Source organism: Megalops cyprinoides, chromosome 14, assembly GCF_013368585.1.
Source record: "Megalops cyprinoides isolate fMegCyp1 chromosome 14, fMegCyp1.pri, whole genome shotgun sequence".
Taxonomy (NCBI): Eukaryota; Metazoa; Chordata; class Actinopteri; order Elopiformes; family Megalopidae; genus Megalops; species Megalops cyprinoides.
Genome location: NC_050596.1, coordinates 29,151,141 through 29,157,140, shown reverse-complemented (window position 1 = coordinate 29,157,140; position 6,000 = coordinate 29,151,141). Strand labels below are relative to the sequence as shown.

Below are 6,000 nucleotides of genomic sequence, written 5' to 3'. Positions count from 1 at the left end.
TGATATAGTCGAAGTACAATCAGATTTCAAATCAAAGATGAAAACATACTACACGATTATAGGTTCTTTTTTGTAAACTCTGTCCTACTTGAATTATGCTCTCTCTCTCTCCCTCTCTCTCTCTCTCTCACACACACACACACACACACACACACACATACACACGCACAATATTTCTAAAATTTTCTGCAAATATCGTGTTAGTGGACTGCGAGAACAGGGAATCACATAAGTGTGTATATTTGCATATGTAAAGGATTTCCTGCGCGCTGTTTCCATGAATTATGAATGCATTCAACCCATTTCCAGCGTGCCTTCCAACTCGCATCAGACGTGCCGTCAGTAATCTGCCATGTGTTGCCTTGATTAAGATAGTGTTCAATAAACGATCTTTTATTGGGGGTTAGATCATTCACTTGCGGCGTATACACACACATTTATTTATTAGAAGGAAGGAATGTTCACTGGTTGCTGCTAAGATCAGAGCTCAGTTGGATTTGCATCTGTTCACCTGCTTGAAGGAACTCTGCCGGCACAACTTGCGTTACACGATCTTTTAAGTTTAAGGGAACTACATCAGAAAAGAGAATGGGCTACCGGCTGTACCACGAGATTTTCATAAATACAACTGTGTTCTCATTTTTTTTTTAGGTTTTGAGACGAACGCTTACAAAATTCTCATATTTTAAACCCGAGACCTTGAGTTTTTAATTATGGGACAATTATGAACAGATTTTCTCTTACATCTTGTACAAATAATGCAAAATCCAACTAATTTAACTGCATTCCATGCCCGTCATTTCGAATTTGATATTAATACAAACAATACACTTGACCATAACACGCATTCTTCTGTGGACATTGATTGCATTCTGTGGCCGTTTATTTACGATGCATCTGTTATTGTCAATGTTGAACTCATAAAACGCTTTCATCTCTGACAGATCCTACCCCAACAGCGGATAGCGAAGTCATATTGAGCTCAAAATTAAAAGAACAGACAGTAAAACAAATTAGAAAACGCAAAAGTTGGTACGGCACAGCCACGAAATGACAAATTATTCGCAGGTCGAAGATTTTAATGCTTGTAGTAACACTTGGGCTTGGTAATGCTCAGGCGTCAATCCGCACGTTTGTGCATGTTTTGAAATATGACATTCTACAACCGTCTCCTTTCGTCTGAGAGGGACCTTTCAGTAGAATGTAAAAAATGAATGATGCCATCTGTAAAAGTCAAAATAAGCCCCCCCCCCCCCCCCCCCCCACACACACACACACACACACACACGCACACGCGTACACATTTAAGCGATGAAAATGATTTTACCCTAGATTTAATACAACCCGCAAGGATCAATCAGGATGTGAAGGTTTGTCGGTATGAAATCTTAATTGGGCGCAGTATGGATGCCAAAAAATGGCACGTGTCAACAAAACAAGCGTCATTTTGGTAACGCGCTATTGACAGCGGAAAGCTGATAATTCTTGGCCACTTTGCGCATAAAATGACCAGGCAATGGAAGCGCTTCTTAAACGCTCACACATTCGTAATCTGAGTTTACATTAATTTGAAAGTGTTGTTTTGCTTGTTTTCACAAAAAAAGAATGTAATCATCATTTGCATTTTTTTAAAGATTACAGTACCTTGGTGTGAAATTACATGTATTTTATACTGTAGGGATTTCATTTTATTCACTTTATGCAGATGGTATCTCAGTGAACAAGTCTGCCTCCATTCCATCCAGAGGTATCCAGAGATGGCTCATTAGTTTTAGAGAGCAAACATATGAGTAAAATCCCTTTGAAGGCATGTGGTTTAGCCTTATATGGAAGCCAGCCGGTTTTACAAATTGTACTTCAAGGAATTTGTAAAAAGTAATTCTCTGCAAATGCATCATCAGAACACTGTATAATATTGGCCACGTTTCACTCTTACCAGTTGCTTTGTCAATAAAATAGAAAAGAATATATTATTTAATTAATCTTTCTGTTCAACGCCTGTGGGCAGACTGGAGCTTATTATTAAATTATACAATTAAAACTAAGCATCTCCTATGGTTTTCCTTCCTAAGCACAAAGCTTCTGTAATATATCATTCCCATGTTTTGCAGAGTGCTGTGCGTGATGAATGAGATATGGAAAGAAAATCCCTTTCTTGCTGGGCCTCACATTCCACACAGGCCCTTCAAATGCTGGATATGTTTAATGGAAGTTTCAATGGGTTAAGTACTAATTCTCAGTAAAACGTGCTTAATTACAATTTGTCAGGTTTTTAATGACGCAAGGGGGATACTACTGAAATGCGTCTGGCGAACTAATGGCCTTTTTGTGGGTGCGTGATGTGTCCGCCATCGACCTGTATAAGAATGAGGTAGACTGCAGTCAGTGGTGCTGACCTGTGTCCTGATGGTAGAAACAAAAGAGTTGTTTCCTTGCATTGGCACATTCTCCTTTTCATATGAAATTGTTTTGGAGGCCAATCAAAGCACAGTAAATATAAAGCTGCTCCTTAAGGCAGGCTCAAAAGAGCTCTCAGTTGTACTTTCACGTATTTAAGACCTTTATTAGAGGCTAAGAACCGTAGCTTTTTATTTTTGTTCAACATTTTTTTCTTGTTTGTTTTAAATTATTAGCCAGCTATAAACAGCAATAAACCTAGAATGGCATTTGAAAAGTCATGGAATTGGGTTTTTAAAAAGGACTGTTTTACTGCATCATGATTAAATTAGGCTTTTATTAGTAAATAAATACGTATTATGAGGCAACTGATTGATGATTGCCTGTAGCTTTTGATGTAAAATGTGGAACAGTAAATATATATCGTATTGGCTCATGGCATGAGTCCACAAGGTCTCCTGCTGGATTCACAGAGGTGCGATCATAATTGTTTGTGTAATATTGAAAACTGTGACAGATAATGCATCCCTCTCACAGCAGATTCACAGAATGTTTTACACACATTTTTCTATCATCTCACCATGGACATTTTTGTGGTTTGCATTAACCATGAATAATTTCCCACCCCTTTGGACTTTTTGCAAAAAAAAAAAAAAATGGACAGGTTGACACAATATTTGGTGCACATAATGTTGGTACTGTACCATTCATGCTAAAGTTGTTCAAGAGATTTTGTTGTCTCTGAAGTTATGGCTGCTGTAAGAATTTACAATGTTTGTGCATAATAAGGCCTAACTTCCAAACTGTTGGTCCTGTCAACATTACATTCAGACAAGGACCAACTTCCTAACAATTCCTAACATAACAATCCTAACTGAATGACATGTGGCAAACACATACAACGCTTTCACTTGTGAAATTTTGGCATATGCCCTTGTTAATTGGCTCTGCATGAACGTGATCATGGTCAGAGATCATGATCTTGAGGCTTCCATTTGGAAGAGGCCCTGTGCCTGAAGCTACAAGATGAATTTTCCCAGAAAAGTTGTATTACTCTATGAATCTTGGAGAAATTCCAAACTTGTTTGGAAAAAATGAGTAATTGCTATAATTTAAGTAATCAACTGTGGGAAATTTTGCATTAAGCATCAGCAGTTATCATGCACATGACCTAGAAGTGTCATGCTCAGACACATGGAACAGAGCACCTACAAAACATTGACTCTGTTTCCTACATGTTGTGCGTTTCCTCAGTCCCATTTTAAATAAAATAACCTGCCAGTCAGCTTATTGAAAGTGCATTTAGTTCACACGGGACTAATGTGTTTCTAAGCGACAACTTTGCATATAGAGAACCACAGTTCAGAGTAGAGCGGCTGTAAATGTGATACGGTATGTTTTTTTTTTTTTGCTGTTGCTGAATACCTTTGAAACACCCACACAACATTTGCATAAACTTCCAGAGATGACCTGGTTTTCCACTGTCAAACATATAGTTGCTATGGAATTGAATGGAGAAGCCCAGCGAGAGTGCGATCAGAGAAACGTGATTTCCTAGAGCATGTGAAGAGCTGCATGACCGGCTAGGTCTGCTATTCCTGCTTAGTAGTCAAGCTGTTCTGAACAGCGTACTTATAGTAGCTGTAAAACAATAACACAACAGTTATTAGGGCAGCAACGTGAGAGCCAACACAAACCGCTCGCTCTGCATCTCGGCATTTTCTGAATGCAGTTCCAGTGAAAACAACACCAAGGTGCTATATCACACTATTTCTTTGCGTAAGACAACCATCCAAAACTGAAATGTGTGTTTATGTATGAAGTGCCCTGAAAATCTAGAGTGTGTGGACCATGTATCATAGCCACCATATTAGACTTCCTTTGCACTTTCAAGGGATGCAGGAGATTCATGGGATTCCTATTTCAGATGGTTAGAAGAGAGCTGAAGCTTGCATTTCCCCTACTCTTGGGCTTCACAATGGTATATCTATAATGTTTGCATATGTCACATGATTTTGTTGGATTTTTGATTATGTTTTCCATTTTGTACAAAAATAACCATAACTCCCAGATTTTGCAACCACATCTAATGAAACTTTCTGAACAAGTGTAACTGCAATGGGGGGAGCCCTCAAGCACACATACGAGACAGTCAGTTATGTTGTGTGGCTAACATGCTGGATATCTTACATAAAAATCAACTGGACAGCTGGCTGAATATTATAAAGCTGAAGCATAATACATGGTTATGACTGTACCGTCCAGATGGCATAATAAACCTCTCCATATTGGATCACTTAGTTAGGGAAAAATGGGTAACATTTCATAATGTCCATACCTCTTTAAGTCGGATTGCAACAGCATCACGTTCAAATAAAACATCTTTATCCAACATATGCACTGGCGCTACTGGGAGACTGTGAGGGAAAATGACAAAAGCGAGGAGGCCTTCTTGTTATGTTTTCACGTTCTCACTTTTGTCCCAGATTAGCAGCAAGGCATCCTAAAACCGGCAACATTCAAATCAAATCCATGCACCGCTGCCTGTGAACGTTAGTGTGACAGCTTTATTCGCAAAGTGGCTGAAAACTGAATTACAGCTACGGCTCTTGGAGCAGTTCAGTCATTTGTCACCGTTGGCTATGCCCATTCTGTTCCTGGAAAAAAGTAAGATTTAATGCATATCAACGGAATTGAATGTAAGCCTTTTTATTTCAATGCTGCACAACTACGATGCTCTTGAAGTTGAAGTTTATCCAAAACACAGTCAAGAAAATCTGAAATCCTACGATTAAAAAAAGACCCTCACAGCTGTTGGACCACCAGTTCTGTCCGCCCACCGCGCACCACGCTGTGGTAACATTAGCTCTCGGCCTATTGTTTTGAGCTGAACGTGCTCGTGTAATATAGCTGAAAATGACATTAATAATTAGTTTCTACAGCGCCTTTCTGCGCAATCAGTGGTAATTCGGAAACTACACAGCCATTTTGAACCCACACGCCTATTCCTGTACTGGAGACGTCACCGCAAAACGCGCATCGACGTTGTCCTCGCTGGCGGTAGCACGTTTCATCCGTAGTTGACCTTTCCTGCGTGCAACTGGTTGCCATCTTCATTATTTCCTCGGTGGGTGGCGAGTGTACTTTTCATTTATTCACAGCCCAAAGTAAACTAGCTAAATATATTTAAATATAAACGTTTCCATCCACTTTTTGTCATTTTAATGTTGTAACAACCCCACGTGTGCGGGTTTGTTAGACTACCTGGCCGGTTTCGTAGTTAGCTAGCAAAGGAGCTATTAAATGGGGATAGTGTGTAAACCACATCTAGCTTACATGTTAACCACATTTAAACTCACTTTTTAGTTGCCTCAAAGCTCAATGTATGGAGCTTTCCTACGTGTTGTTTAAATATATAGCCTACATTGTTACCATGGTACTGAACGGATTTAAGTAGTTTGGCAGGTAGCAAATGTTAAGTTAACTTATAGCTCCAGCTAGCTAAAATCGTAGGTACTTAGATAAGTATAGAAAAGAAAGGTCATCACTTCATGCTATAAGCAGTTTCACCTTTCATGACGTAAAATAGACGGATATTTTATT

General features: G+C 39.1%; 1 pseudogene; it reads left to right on the top strand.

Annotated features, from left to right (window-relative positions):
- Positions 1-2,317: 2,317 nt before the first annotated feature.
- LOC118788742 overlaps positions 2,318-6,000 on the top strand; it is a 51,676-nt pseudogene continuing 47,993 nt past the window's right edge.